Source organism: Rattus norvegicus, chromosome 17, assembly GCF_021556685.1.
Source record: "Rattus norvegicus strain SHRSP/BbbUtx chromosome 17, alternate assembly SHRSP_T2T, whole genome shotgun sequence".
Classification (NCBI taxonomy): domain Eukaryota; kingdom Metazoa; phylum Chordata; class Mammalia; order Rodentia; family Muridae; genus Rattus; species Rattus norvegicus.
In genome coordinates, this window is record NC_141550.1 from 42,566,037 (window position 1) to 42,581,393 (window position 15,357).

The 15,357-nt window shown below is 42.3% G+C and overlaps 1 pseudogene across 1 annotated transcript; it reads left to right on the forward strand.

Moving 5' to 3' along the window:
- Window positions 1-11,011: 11,011 nt before the first annotated feature.
- Window positions 11,012-13,937, forward strand: LOC134482856 (serine/threonine-protein kinase Kist-like; annotated as a pseudogene). The gene has a single exon (XR_015641282.1). The product of XR_015641282.1 is annotated as a serine/threonine-protein kinase Kist-like (transcript).
- Window positions 13,938-15,357: the final 1,420 nt, after the last annotated feature.

The following is a 15,357-nucleotide window of genomic DNA, read 5'->3' on the forward strand; positions in this document are numbered from 1 at the left end:
TTAACTCACTGGCTAGTCAAACCCAGGTCCCATCAAACACCCTTGGCCACCCACCTACAGTAGAGCCCACAGGCCATAGCTCTCTTCCTCTCCCATGAAGGCCTTCAGTGACTGCTCCCTTCTTCATCCGAAGCATGACAGAACAGCCCTCTCTCCTTGCCTGCCTCTCCTTTCTCCCTGAGACCGGGAAGTCCTGTCTGTACATTCTGCCCTGCAATTGACTCCCAGCCTTCTTTATTGAAAAACCAAGAACAAATTAGGGTACAAGACTTTAACAACAGAACCTCCATTACACAGTTGGGGAATGGGATCTGCAGGTAGGAATGCAACAGTTTCAGAGACAGCACCAGCCACAGTTCTTGGGATACCCACATGAAGAGCAAGCTGCATATCTGTTTCTTATGTTTGGTAATTAAGTCTCCAGTAGTTCTCAAGGGTCCAGGTTACTTGATTCTGTTGGTCTTATTGTTGAATCCCAGTCCTCCTGTGTCCCTCAATCCTTCCCTCAGTTCTTCTGCCAGACTTCTTGAGCTCCATCTGTTTGTCTGTGATTCTCTGCATCACTTTCCACTGGCAACTGACTAGAGGCCCTCAGAAGACAGGTTTTCTAGTCTCCTGTCTGAAAGCATAATACAGTATCAATAATACTGTCAAGGATTGCTTCTTGTTTTTTGCCCATGGGATGGGACTCAGTTTGGGGCAGTCATTGGTTGTCCATTCCCTCAGAAACTGCTCTTTGTCCCTGCATATCTTGTAGGCAAGACACCTTTTAGGTCAAATGTTTTGTAGGGGGTTGCTATCTTTATTCCTCCACTGGGAGTCATTCCTAGTTACATCCAAACGCCACTGCTATGTCCACATTACCTACTATTAAAAGTATTAATTAGTGTGCCCTCTGTAGGCCCCCAAGGGCCTCCTTTTATCATAGGTCGCTGACTTGTCCTAGCAGTTGCTCCCAACTCACTGCTTATTTCCATTCTGTCTGCCCTGCTCTCCCCACATTGGATTATCCTGCATCCTGCTCCTTTCCCTATCACCCCTACAACTCCCATCCCTCCCTCCATCCACCACTTATATCTATTTTGTTTCCCCTTCTGAGGAAGATTCAGCCTTCCTTCCTTCGGCTTATTTGGGTCTTTTGATTATAGTATGGTTCTTTTGTATTTATGACTAATATCCACTTGTCCTACTCATGGATTGGCAAGATTAATATTGTAAAAATGGCCATTTTGCCAAAAGCAATCTATAGATTCAATGCAATCTCCATCAATATTCCTACTCAATTCTCTATAGAGATAAAAAAGAGCAATTTGTAAAACCCAGGATAGCGAAAACTATACTGAACAACAAAAGAACTTCTGCGAGAATCACCTTCCCTGACTTCAAGCAGTATTACAGAGGAATAGTCATAAAAACTGTATGGGATTGGTACAGAGACAGACAGATAGATCAATGGAATAGAATTGAAGACCCAGAAGTAAACCCACACACCTATAGTCACTTGGTCTTTGACAAAAAAGCTAAAACCATCCGATGGCAGAAAGATAGCATTTTCAACAAATGGTGCTGGTACACTTGGAGGTCAGCATGTAGAAGAATGCAAATCGATCCGTTCTGATACACATGTACAAAGCGTAAATCCAGGTAGATAATCGACCTCCACATAAAACCAGATACACTCAAAGTAATAGAAGAAAAAGTGGTAAAGAACCTTGAACATATGGGCACTGGAGAAAATTTCCTGAACAAAACACCAATGGCTTATGCTCTGAGACCAAGATTCAACAAATGGGACCTCATATAATTGCAAAGCTTCTATAAGGCAAACAACACTGTCATTTGAAAAAATGGCAACCAACAGATTGGGGAAAGATCTTTACCAATCCTACATCTGATAGAGGGATATAAATATATCTATTCTAACTATTCGATATACATATATCGAATAGGTAGATTCCAGAGAATCAAATAACCCTATTTAAAAATGGGGTACATAGCTGAACAAAGAATTCTCAGGTGAGTAATATCAAATGGCTGATAACTACCTAAAGAAATGTTCAACATCCTTAGTCATCAGCAAACTGCAAATGAAAACAACCTGAGATTCCACCTGACACCAGTCATAATGGCTACGATCAAAAATATAGGTGACAAGAGTTGATGGCAAGGAAATAGAGAAAGAGGAACACTCTGCCATTGTTGGTCGGATGCAAATTGTACACTCACTCAGGAAATCAGTCTGGAAGTTCCTCAGAAAATTAGACATATTACTACCTGAGGACCCGGTTATACCTCTCCTGGGCATATACCCAAAAGATGTTCCAACATATAACAAAGACACATGTTTCAGTGTGATCATAGCAGCCTTATTAACAATAATCAGAAGCTGGAAAGAACCCAGATGTCCTTCAACAGAGGAATGGATACAGAAAATGTGGTACATATATGCCCCGACCCGCAGGGCAGTCTACCAGGGTCTGGGGTCCACCTAGGAGAGAATGGGGGACAAGAGACGCAAAGAACGGACAGCAAGTCAAGAAGTCTGATCAAGCTGACAATTTTTAATTTTTCTCAGGCTGAAGATATACTGGTAGAAGCAAAATGGGGTTGGGTAACCATAAAGAATGGGCCTGTCTTGATAACCAGGATATTGGCTGGGTAAATCGGCCAAGCGGGGGAACAGCAGGGTGGGTTGCTTAGTGACCTGACCATCAGTTCCTGACCACCGGTACTCAGTGATCTGACACCTAGATTTATGCTAACTATTGAATTTATGTAGAGCTGCAGGTGCTGCTTTGACCTAACCTAAGGCTATTGCTTTTTGTTCTATCATAAGGCTAAAATATAATTGCTTTTTAACCTGAAGAATATTGTTTATTATTCTAGCATAAGGCTAGAACACAATTGTTTTTTAACTTCAAGGCTGCTTTCTCCATCTCGAGGCTGCTCCCAACATCTCCCCCTTTTTCTTTACTTAGAAGGACCATGATGGTAACAAATTTTCTTTTTTCTTTCTTTTTGCTAAGGTAGGGATAGAGGCCTGACTTCTGGTATTTTGGGCTGGTGTTAACTCTCACATATGTTGTCTGGATACAGAGGCCCATGAGGCAAACAACACTTAGCTCAGGCAAGGGAAGGCACAAGCAGGCAGGGTGGTCCCGGGCAGGACTTTAAGCCATGAGAGAGCCCCTCAGGAACTGCGCCTGTCTTAGGTTGGAGCAAACCATTCTTATGTCTCTAGGCCCGTCATTGGATAAGGCAGCAGTTTATGGCGGCCCTCCTGTCTTAGGCCTCAAATGGTCAGAGAATGTTGCTCTCTTACCCGTCATTGACTGTCCAGTTCAGCTCACAGGGGGAGGTGGTTGATAGCAAGGCACACACCTCGATCATTCATCTCATGGTGATGACAATGGACCTGCATATGCCTAGCTTGAGTGGTTTCAGGTTGTTGCTTACAGGCCATGAGCGTGTTGAAAATCACGGGTCCCGGTAACCACAGGCAAAGTATTAATTAGAAATCTTATAAAGAGCATCAAAAGAGCCAGGCTTGTCTCTCAGGGGGCCCAGGAGCTTTGTACAAAAGCATCCCCTTGTAGTGTCTCATCTCGCCTCCCTTAGCAAAGGTAGAAGGACCTTTGTCACCAAGAGGGGGAGGGACACTTCCCCTTATTAGCTCCTGGGGCAGAAATGCCCTTTCTTAGGTTGGGTGGAGATGGGAGTGGGAAGTGCCTGAGGTGGGATAATATTTTTGTCTTGTGTTTGCTGTTCCTCCATAGCCAACCTATGATAATGAATCTGTATAGGTTTAGCCATTAAATCATCAATTTGTCGCTTTATAAAGCCTGTAAGTTTACTAAGAGCCCAAGGGCCAAACGAAATAAGCAAAATTAATCCCACCAGTGGTCCTAAAATGGAGGGCAGTAAGGTGGTAAGCCATGGGGAGGTTGAAAACCAGTTCTGATACCAGCTTTCATCTTTTTCTCTGTCTCTTTTCTAAGCCTTCTCTAACCTTTTTCATACTCTCTTTTACCATGCCTGTTTTGTCTACGTAGAAGCAGCACTCTTCTCTGGGTGCTGCACAGAGTCCTCCTTGTTGTAAAAAGAGCAGATCAAGCCCTCTGCGATTCTGAAGGACCACTTCTGCGAGGGAAGACAGAGAGTCAGACAGGTCGTCAACCCCTTGCTGGAGTCTTTGGACATCAGCATCGATGGTAGCGCTGAGTTCTTGGTACCTGGATTTAGAGAGAACGAGTGAAGAGATACCTGTTCCTGCTCCCACGGCACCAAGGCCAAGGAGCACTGATATGGTGATGGCAGAAATAGGTTCTCGTCGCTGACGGACCAAAGTGGGGGATAGGTCAGAAGACTGATCCCAGAGATGAAAAAATTCCTCTGAATGATAATAAATTAATCGAGGAACTAATTGTACAAGAATACAAAAATCTGACTTTATGGGGGAAAAGGTCTCAGTTGAAAGGCATGGAGTAAGGCCATAGAGGCAAACCCACCAGGCATCATTAGGGGACAACAGGTATTGACTGTTTTTACCAGGGGCAAGAGTGAGATTATAAAGGTGGGCATACTGTAAGGGGGGAGTTATAAGGGTAACACAAAGGCCCAATCCAGAGACCTGGGAGAGGGACAAATCATTCCATTCTCCAGGTTGCCAGCGGCAATGTCTAGAATCATTGGTGGGAAAAAAACGTGCCAGGAATAGCAATTCCCTCATAAAAGGGTGGCTGAGAGTGATAACATAGCCAGCAATTGTCCACAAGATCGGGGGAAGTAGCATTAAGCGTAAGAAAGGTTTGATTTACTATGGTAAGGACAAGGTTATGGGGAGAAGAAACTAACAATGTGGGAACATGACTAGCAGAGGTAGGGGACTGTGGTTCTGAAGGAGATTGGAGTGGAGGTACTAAAATGGGATTAGGCCCAATTGGTATTGGCTTGGAAGCATGGACAGGTTCTTTGAGAAGTTTTATGGTGAAAGTGATACCTGTGTCTGACCCAACCTGATATAGACGGAGGCCCCATGAGAAGCCATGTGCCCAATCCTTGTCCTTTGTGTGATTGGTAAATTTAATATCTAGGGGAAGACACCAACCTTGGGTGGATGGTTCACTGCCCTTACAGAGGGGGTTTCGATGGAGATAGTTAGAGGGGGGAGAAAAATTTCTAGATACTGTGATGTAATCCCAGGAAGAAGTTGGTTCCCAATAAGTTGTTCCAGTGGTCTCACATCCCCAGGAGGCACAATAGTGATCTGACTCGCCACCACACTTATTGTGGAATGCACGACCTTTGTGATATCCAGGGCATACGTAAAAGTCAGTGGCCTGAGGCAAGGTGCGTCTGATTGCATTTCCGCTGCTAGGCTGGGCAGATCTGTGGGTTGAAATGAACAAATTGTGGGTTTGATGGCTCTGAGTGTGGGGCATATTATCCTCTGGGGCTACTTGTAACTCAAGCTGATGTTCAAGGCCCCAAGGGGCTCCAGTCCCAAGGGCTAATTTACAGAGGTCTGGTGGAGTGAAGTAGGCCACCAGATAGCAGTAGAGATTTGTGAAATTGACCAAGCCACATCTTGTCTTTCTGTAAGAACTATCCAGGTGTAGTTCCAAGGCATATGTCTATTGTTAGAGTACTTGGGCTGTTGGCGACGAGGGATGGAGATCACCTCTCTCAGTAGCAGGATCAAAAGGAACTTTTTCCGGAGCAGCATCTGGAACAGAAAAGGGATAAGTCTCAGGAGGAGACGATAGCTCCATTCTGGACATTGGTGGGTTAACAGTTCTTATGAGTCTTTCTGGCAACCACCTTGGGCCAGCATTCTCTTTGTCATATATACAAGCAGATCCTCGTCCCCAAATGAGGATGGGGTCGAGTCCTTTCCAGTGTCCCGTGAGGGGATCTTTCCATCGTACTAAAGCATGGGACTCTTGTGACTTAGGGTGCCACAAACGGTTACCAGCTGACCTGCCTCAATATAAAGAGATAGGAAATTAAGTACGAAAAGGGCATGATAGAAAAATTTTCACAAATGGAATCAAAATTTCTAGGCGAATACAGTGAGTTTCCCTTGGGACATGCTTGTATGAGTGTGCTTTTTACGATATTTCAACATTTTTACAAACCGATCTAAGTATCATGGTGTATTCAGTAGGTTCCCAATAGGATTCGCATGGAATAAGAGTACTATTCAAGATAGAGCAACGTTTTAAAGAACTGAAACACTGTTTCTTTGTGAATTCAGTTAGTTCCCATTAGCAGGCTCTTGTAATATGTGTACTTTTCAAGATTTCTCATAATTTCGTGGCCCGAATCTCAGTAACTTTGTGAATTCAGTTAGTTCCCAATAGGCCGCAATAGTAATAAGTGGACTGCTCGGGATATAGAAAAATTTTCACGAATGGAATCAAAATTTCTTTGCGAATTCAGTGAGTTCCCAACGGGACATGCGTGTATGAGTGTGATTTTCAACATAGAGCAACATTTTAACGAACAGTGTCTAAATATCATGGAGATTTCAGCAGGTTGCCAGTAGGATGCGCATTTAATAAGAGTACTATGCAAGATAGAGCAATGTTTTACCGAACGGAAACACTGTTTCTTTGTGAATTCAGTTAGTTCCCATTAGCAGGCTATTGTAATATCTGTACTTTTAAAGCTTGGTCAAAATTTCGTGAGCCGAATCTCAGTAACTTTGTGAAATCAGTTAGGTCCAATTAGGCTGCAATAGTAATAAGTGGACTGCTCGGGATATAGAAAAATTTTCATGAATGGAATCAAAATTTATAGATGAATTCAGTGAGTTCCCAAAGGACATGCTTGTATGAGTGTGCTTTTCAAGATATAGCAACATTTTAACGAACGGAATGAATGTATTATGGTGAATTCAGCAGGTTCCCAATAGGATTCGCATGTAATAAGAGTACTATTCAAGATAGAGCAACGTTTTAACGAACTGAAACACTGTTTCCTTGTGAATTCAGTTAGTTCCCATTATTAGGCTCTTGTAATATGTGTACTTTTCAAGATTTCTCATAATTTCGTGAGCCGAATCTCAGTAACTTGGTGAATTCAGTTAGTTCGCCATAGGCCGCAATACCAATAAGTAGACTTTCGGGATATAGAAAAATTTTCATGAATGGAATCAAAATTTCTAGGCGAATTCAGTGAGTTCCCAATGGGAAATGCCTGTATGTTGTGCTTTTCAAGATATAGCAGCATTTTAACGAACGGAATCAATGTATCATGGTGAATTCAGCAGGTTCCCAATAGAATTCGCATGTAATAAGAGTACTATTCCAGATAGAGCAACGTTTTAACGAACTGAAACACTGTTTCTTTGTGAATTCAGTTAGTTCCTTTAGCAGGCTCTTGTAATATGTGTACTTTTCAAGATTTCTCATAATTTCGTGAGCCGAATCTCAGTAACTTGTGAATTCAGTTAGTTCCCAGTAGCCCGCAATAGTAATAAGTGGAGTGTTCGGGAATTAGAAAAATTTTCACAAATGGAATCAAAATTTCTAGACGAAAACAGTGAGTTTCCATTGGGACATGATTGTATGAGTGTGCTTTTTATGATATTTCAACATTTTTACAAACCGATCTAAATATCATGGTATATTCAGGAGGTTCCCAATAAAATTCGCTTGTAATAAGAGTACTATTCAAAATACAGCAACGTTTTAAAGAACTGAAACACTGTTCTTTTGTGTATTCAGTTAGTTCCCATTAGCCGGCTCTTGTAATATGTGTACTTTTCAAGATTTCTCATAATTTCGTGACCCGAATCTCAGAAACTTGGTGAATTCAGTTAGTTCCCAATAGGCCGCAATAGTAATAAGTGGACTGCTCGGGATGTAGAAAAGTTTTCACGAATGGAAACAAAATTTCTTTGCGAATTCAGTGAGTTCCCAATGGGACATGCTGGTATGAGTGTGCTTTTCAAGATAGAGCAACATTTTAACGAACAGTGTCTAAATATTATGGTGAATTCAGCAGGTTCCCAGTAGGATACGCATGTAATAAGCTTGTTATTCAAGATAGAGCAACGTTTTAACGAACTGAAACACTGTTTGTTTGTGAATTCAGTTAGTTCCCATTATTAGGCTCTTGTAATATGTGTACTTTTAAGAATTTATCAAAATATCGTGAGTCGAATCTCAGTAACTTGTTGAATTCAGTTAGTTCCCAATAGGCCGTAATAGTAATAAGTGGACTGTTCGGGATATAGAAAAATTTTCACGAATAGAATCAAAATTTCTAGGCAAATTCAGTGAGTTCCCAATGGGACATGGTTGTATGATTGTGCTTTTCAAGATATAGCAACATTTTAATGAACGGAATCTGAGTATCATTGTGAATTCCGGAGGTTCACTTTAGGAATCACATGTAATAAGAGTACTATTCAAGATAGAGCAACGTTTTACCGAACTGAAACACTGTTTCTTTGTGAATTCAGTTAGTTCCCATTAGCACGCTCTTGAAATAAGTGTACTTTTAAAGATTTATCAAAACAACGTGAGCGGAATCTCAGTAAATTTGTGAATTCAGTTAGTTCGCCATAGGCCGCAATACAATTATGTAGACTTTCGGGATATAGAAAAATTTAGTGGACGGAATCAAAATTTCTAGGTGAATTCAGTGAGTTCCCAATGGGACATGCTTGTATGTTGTGCTTTTCAAGATGTAACAACATATTAATGAACAGAATCTAAGTATATTGGTGAATTCAGTAGGTTCCCAAGAGAATTCGCATGTAATAAGAGTACTATTCAAGATAGAGCAAAGTTTTACGAACTGAAACACTGTTTCTTTGTGAATTCAGTTAGGTCCCAGTAGCAGGCTCTTGTAGTATGTGTACTTTTAAAGTAATATCAAAATTTCGCGACCCGAATATCAGTAACTTGGTGAATTCAGTGAGTTCCCAATGGGACATGCTTGTATGAGTGTGCTTTTCAAGATATAGCAACATTTTAACGACGGAATCTAAGTATCATGGTGAATTCAGAAAGAACCCAGTAAGATTCGCATGTAATAAGAGTATTATGCAAGATAGAGCAACGTTTTAAGGAACTGAAACACTGTTTCTTTGTGAATTCAGTTAGTTCCCATTAGCAGGCTCTTGTAATATGTGTACTTTTCAAGATTTCTCATAATTTCGTGAGCCGAATCTCAGTAACTTGGTGAATTCAGTTAGTTCCCAATAGCCCGCAATAGTAATAAGTGGAGTGTTCGGGAATTAGAAAAATTTTCACAAATGGAATCAAAATTTCTAGGCGAATAGAGTGAGTTTCCATTGGGACATGCTTATATGAGTGTGCTTTTTCCGATATTTCAACATTTTTACAAACTGATCTAAATATCATGGTATTCAGTAGGTTCCCAATAGGATTCGCATGTAATAAGAGTCCTATTCAAGATAGAGGAACGTTTTAACGAACTGAAACACTGTTTCTTTGTGAATTCAGTTAGATCCCATTAGCAGGCTCTTGTAATATATGTACTTTTAAAGTATTATGAAAATTTTGTGAGCCGAGTCTCAGTAACTTGGTGAAATCAGTTACTTCCCAATAGGCCGCAATAGTAATAAGTGGACTGCTCGCTATATAGAAAAATTTTCACGGGTGGAATCAAAATTTCGTTGCAAATTAAGTGAGTTCCCAGTGGAACATGCTTGAATGAGTGTGCTTTTCAAGATATAGCAACATTTTAACGAACGGTGTCTAAATATCAAGGTGAATTCAGCATGTTCCCTGTAGGATACGCATTTACTAAGACTACTATTCAAGATAGAGCAACGTTGTAATGAACTGAAACACTGTTTCATTGTGAATTCAGTTACTTCCCATTAGCAGGCTATTTTAATATTTGTACTTTTAAAGCTTGATCAAAATTTCGTGAGCCGAATCTCAGTAACTTGGTGAAATCAGTTAGTTCCCAATAGGCCGCAATAGTAATAAGTGGTCTGCTCGGGATATAGAAAAATTTTCAAGAATGGAATCAAAATGTCTAGACTAATTCAGTGAGTTCCCAATGGGACATGTTGTATGAGTGTGTTTTCCAAGATAGAGCAACATTTTAACGAACGGAATCTAAGTATCATGGTGAATTTAGCAGGTTCCCAATAGGATTCGCATGTAATAAGGGTACTATGTAAGATAGACCAACGTTTTAAAGAACTGAAACACTGTTTCTTTGTGAATTGAGTTAGTTGCCATTAGCAGGCTCTTGTAATATGTGTACTTTTTAAGCTTGATCAAAATTTCCTGAGCCAAATCTCAGTAACATGGTGTATTCACTTAGTTCCCAATAGGCCGCAATAGTAATAAGTGGACTGTTCGGGATATATAAAAATTTTCACGAATGGAATCAAAATTTCTAGGCGAATTCAGTGAGTTCCCAATGGGACATGCTTGTATGAGTGTGCTTTTCAAGATATAGCAACATTTTAACGAAAGGAATCTAAGTATATTGGTGAATTCTGTAGGTTCCCAAGAGGATTCGCATGTAATAAGAGTACTATTCAAGATAGAGCAACGTTTTAACCAACTGAAACACTGTTTCTTTGTGAATTCAGTTAGTTCCCCTTAGCAGGCTCTTGTAATATGTGTACTTTTCAAGATTTCTCATAATTTCGTGAACCGAATCTCAGTAACTTGGTGAATTCAGTTAGTTGCCAATAGGCCGAAATAGTAATAAGTGGACTGCTCGGGATATAGAAAAATTTTCACGAATGGAATCAAAATTTCTTTGCGAATTCTGTGAGGTCCCAATGGGACATGCTTGTATGAGTTTGCTTTTCAAGATTGAGCACCATTTAACGAACAGTGTCTAAATATAATGATGAATTCAGCAGGTTCCCAGTAGGATTCGGGTTTAATAAGAATACTATTCAAGATAGAGCAACGTTTTAACGAACTGAAACACTGTTTCTTTGTGAATTCAGTTAGTTCCCATTATTAAGCCCTTGTCATATGTGTACTTTTAAGAATTTATCAAAAGCCTGAGGTCCCGGGAGTCGGTGCGGGCGCTGCAGGCCCCTCCCTGCGGAGCCGCGGGTCCGGGTGGGGATGAGACGGCGGGCGCCGCGGGCCTGCCTGGCGCATCGTGTCGGCTCGCGTGTCCTCGCCCCAGCCCGCACCATGGCCAGGTCCGGCTGCGCGTGGGGCGCCGAGCCGCCGCGCTTCCTGGAGGCCTTCGGGCGGCTGTGGCAGGTACAGAGCCGCCTAGGCAGCGGCTCCTCGGCCTCGGTGTACCGGGTGCGCTGCTGCGGCACTCCAGGCTCGCCCCCCGGCGCCCTCAAGCAGTTCCTGCCTCCGGGAACCACCGGGGCTGCCGCCTCGGCTGCGGAGTATGGTTTCCGAAAAGAGAGGGCAGCGCTGGAGCAGTTGCAGGGTCACAGGAACATCGTGACTTTATACGGAGTCTTTACCATACACTTCTCTCCAAATGTGCCATCACGCTGTCTGTTGCTTGAACTCCTGGATGTCAGCGTTTCGGAATTGCTTGTATATTCCAGTCACCAGGGTTGCTCCATGTGGATGATACAGCACTGTGCCAGAGATGTTCTGGAGGCCCTTGCTTTTCTTCACCATGAGGGCTATGTCCATGCAGACCTCAAACCACGAAACATCCTGTGGAGTGCGGAGAACGAGTGCTTTAAGCTTATTGACTTTGGACTCAGCTTCAAAGAAGGCAATCAGGACGTGAAGTATATTCAGACAGACGGGTATCGAGCTCCTGAAGCAGAACTGCAGAATTGCTTGGCCCAGGCCGGCCTGCAGAGTGATACAGAGTGTACCTCAGCTGTTGATCTCTGGAGCCTTGGAATCATTTTACTGGAAATGTTCTCAGGAATGAAACTGAAACATACAGTCAGATCTCAGGAGTGGAAGGCAAACAGTTCTGCTATTATTGATCATATATTTGCCAGTAAAGCAGTGGTGAATGCCGCAATTCCAGCCTATCACCTCAGAGACCTTATCAAAAGCATGCTTCATGACGACCCAAGCAGAAGGATCCCTGCTGAGATGGCCTTGTGCAGCCCATTCTTTAGCATTCCTTTTGCCCCTCATATTGAAGATCTGGTGATGCTTCCAACTCCAGTGCTCAGACTCCTCAATGTGCTGGATGATGACTATCTTGAAAATGAAGATGAATATGAAGATGTTGTAGAAGATGTAAAAGAAGAGTGTCAGAAATATGGACCAGTGGTTTCTCTGCTTGTTCCAAAGGAAAATCCTGGCAGAGGACAAGTCTTTGTTGAGTACGCAAACGCTGGAGATTCCAAAGCTGCTCAGAAATTGCTGACTGGGAGGATGTTTGACGGGAAGTTTGTTGTGGCTACATTCTACCCGCTGAGTGCCTACAAGAGGGGATATCTTTATCAAACCTTGCTTTAATCAGTAACCTAAGGACTATTTCCTGTTTCTCCTCTTCCATTTCTTGGATTATTATATTCCACAGCTGAATGCAGGAGCACCCTCTCCCCATTTTAAAGGGTACTTGTACATTTATTATCCTACCAATGTGCAGCCTTTGCCCAAACAGTGACCACATTGCAAACACGGCACTGAGTAGGACAAGACCTCTCAGCTATACATTGAGGGGGTTAGAGCACCCATGTGGGCACCCTTTATTTGTGCAGTAGGGTGGGTGCTGCTCTTTACTATGTAACCTAAAAAGATGTCATTTCATGTGCTGATGAAGCAAAGATGAGTCATTTGTCATAGTGAATATTATTAACAAATCTGTTAGGGCTGGTGACATCACAGAATATTTGTTTGTATTGTCAGGTGTATCTCCTTGTTATTCTAGCTGGCACTGGATGCTCTAATAATGTTAAGTCATTGTCAAGCAACAGTTACCTACCGTGTTCTTAACAATGAGTTGTGAATTTTTCTAAAGGAGTGCTGTAGGACTTAATATTCCTCTGAAGAAACTGCAGTGAGCCTATCAATGTTTTTAAAATTACTATTAAGGCTTTTAAAATAGAAAGCTGATGCTTGATCTTGCACAATTTTTATGTCTAGTATGTATGCTTGAGTGGGTGTGCAAGTGTGAAAGACTGGAGATGCCTGAGTCAGTGTACTTTACAGTGAGTATTGTGAGCTAATACAGTCTGTAACCATTTCCTCCTACCAGTTCACACTTGAGAGACTTGGGCTATGGGTTTCTTGAAAGTTGGTGTGACAGATAGAATGTAAATGACAAAAGAGTTCATTACTGTAAAATGTAGAACAAAGTGGTCTAGACCAGGGTTCCACGCAATTCTTCGAAGTGACTGGAACAAAGAAAGTGTGGGTACGTGTAAGCTACCCCATTCTCTACTTCAGACCCAAGACTGGCTCATCTCTTTTGTACTGAACCTCTTGTGATAATTGTAAAATTTTTCCAGATGTGATTCTTTTCTGCTATAATGAAATTGAAGTGGGTCAGAAAAAAAGGTAGATGCACAGAGACAGGACAAGAGAAAGGTGTAGAGAAGGCAGCTAACCACGGACGCTTCTCCCTGTCTGCCCTGCCTGCCATCTTGTTCTCCTTGCCCTTGGCTCTTGCCACTGCAGTTGGAGGGTTTTTGACTGGAAGGGAGGAAAGAAAGGCTGACGGGTTTTAAGGTGGAAGTAGAAAAGAAGAAAACGCAGTGTCTAAGAGAACAACAGCAGTCCAGTGTGTCCTTGATAGAGGCCGCCTGCTGGCATGAGTTTGTGGGCACACTGTGGGTTGAGGAGTGTGAGCGTGCAGTCTTCCTCTTCCGTAGTGGCGTACACTTATGAAACGTTTGTAAAGCACTGGTTATGCAGATAACCCACAAGTTGTATATCTGTTACAGAATTTTCCTATTCCTGACCTGGATGAAAGGTTATTTATTTATTTCCCTTAGGAAAGAGTGTGTTTCTTTTCCTGCTGGCAGCCTGCTTGTGTAGTCTCTTGTTCATACTGTTCAAGTTCCTGAGAACGCCATTAAAACTTGCATTTTACAGGATGAATTAAAAAAAAAAGAATTTATCAAAATTTCGTGAGTCGAATCTCAGTAACTTGTTGAATTCAGTTAGTTCCCTGTAGGCCGCAATAGTAATAAATAGACTTTTGGTATATAGAAAAATATTCATGAACGGAATCAAAATTTCTAGGTGAATTCAGTGAATTTCCAATGGGAGATGCTTGTATGAGTGTGGTTTTCAAGATATAGCAACATTTTAACGAAGGGAATCTAAGTATCATGGTGAATTCAGCAGGTTCCCAGTAGGATTCGCATTTAATAAGACTACTATTCAAGATAGAGCCACGTTTTAACGAACTGAAACACTTTTTGTTTGTGAATTCAGTTAGTTCCCCTTAGCAGGTTTTTGTAATATGTGTACTTTTCAAGATTTCTCATAATTTCGTGAGCCGAATCTCAGTAACGTGGAGAATTCAGTTAGTTCCCAATAGCCCGCAATAGTATTAAGTGGAGGGTTCGGGAATTAGAAAATTTTTCACAAATGGAATCAAAATTTCTAGGCGAATACAGTGAGTTTCCATTGGGACATGATTGTATGAGTGTGCTTTTTACGATATTTCAACATTTTTACAAACCGATCTAAGTATCATGGTTTATTCAGTAGGTTCCCAGTAGTGTTCGCATGTAATAACAGTCCTATTCAAGATAGAGGACGTTTTAACGAACTGAAACACTGTTTCTTTGTGAATTCAGTTAGTTCCCATTAGCAGGCTCTTGTAATATATGTACTTTTAAAATATTATGAAAATTTCGTGACCCGAATCTCAGTAACTTTGTGAATTGTTAGTTCCCAATAGGCCGCAATAGTAATAAGTGGACTGCTCAGGATATAAAAAAATTTTCACGTGTTTACCGGAAGTCCCACACCCGCGGATCCCGGCCCGCAGCAGCTCACTGCTCCCAAACCCAGTTGGAGAGAGACCTCACCGCCTGATCAGGTGGGCACTGCTGAGGCTGCAGAGCGGAGGAGACCACCAACACTGCCCACCCCTGCCCACTTCCCTGGCCCAAGACGCAACTGTATAAGGCCTCTGGGTTCCCATAGGGGAGGGCCCAGGAGCGGCAGGATCCCTGCGCCTGAGACACTGCCGGAACCTGAAGGAAACAGACTGGATAAACAGTTCTCTGCACCCAAATCCCGTGGGAGGGAGAGCTAAACCTTCAGAGAGGCAGACACGCCTGGGAAACCAGAAGAGACTTCACTCTGTGCACATCCAGACGCCAGAGGAAAACACCAAACATCATCTGGAACACTGGTGCACGGAGGCTCCCGGAAAGAGCGGCGCAGATCTTCCCGGTTGCTGCCGCCGCGGAGAGGACTTGGGCAGTACCCCACGAGCAAA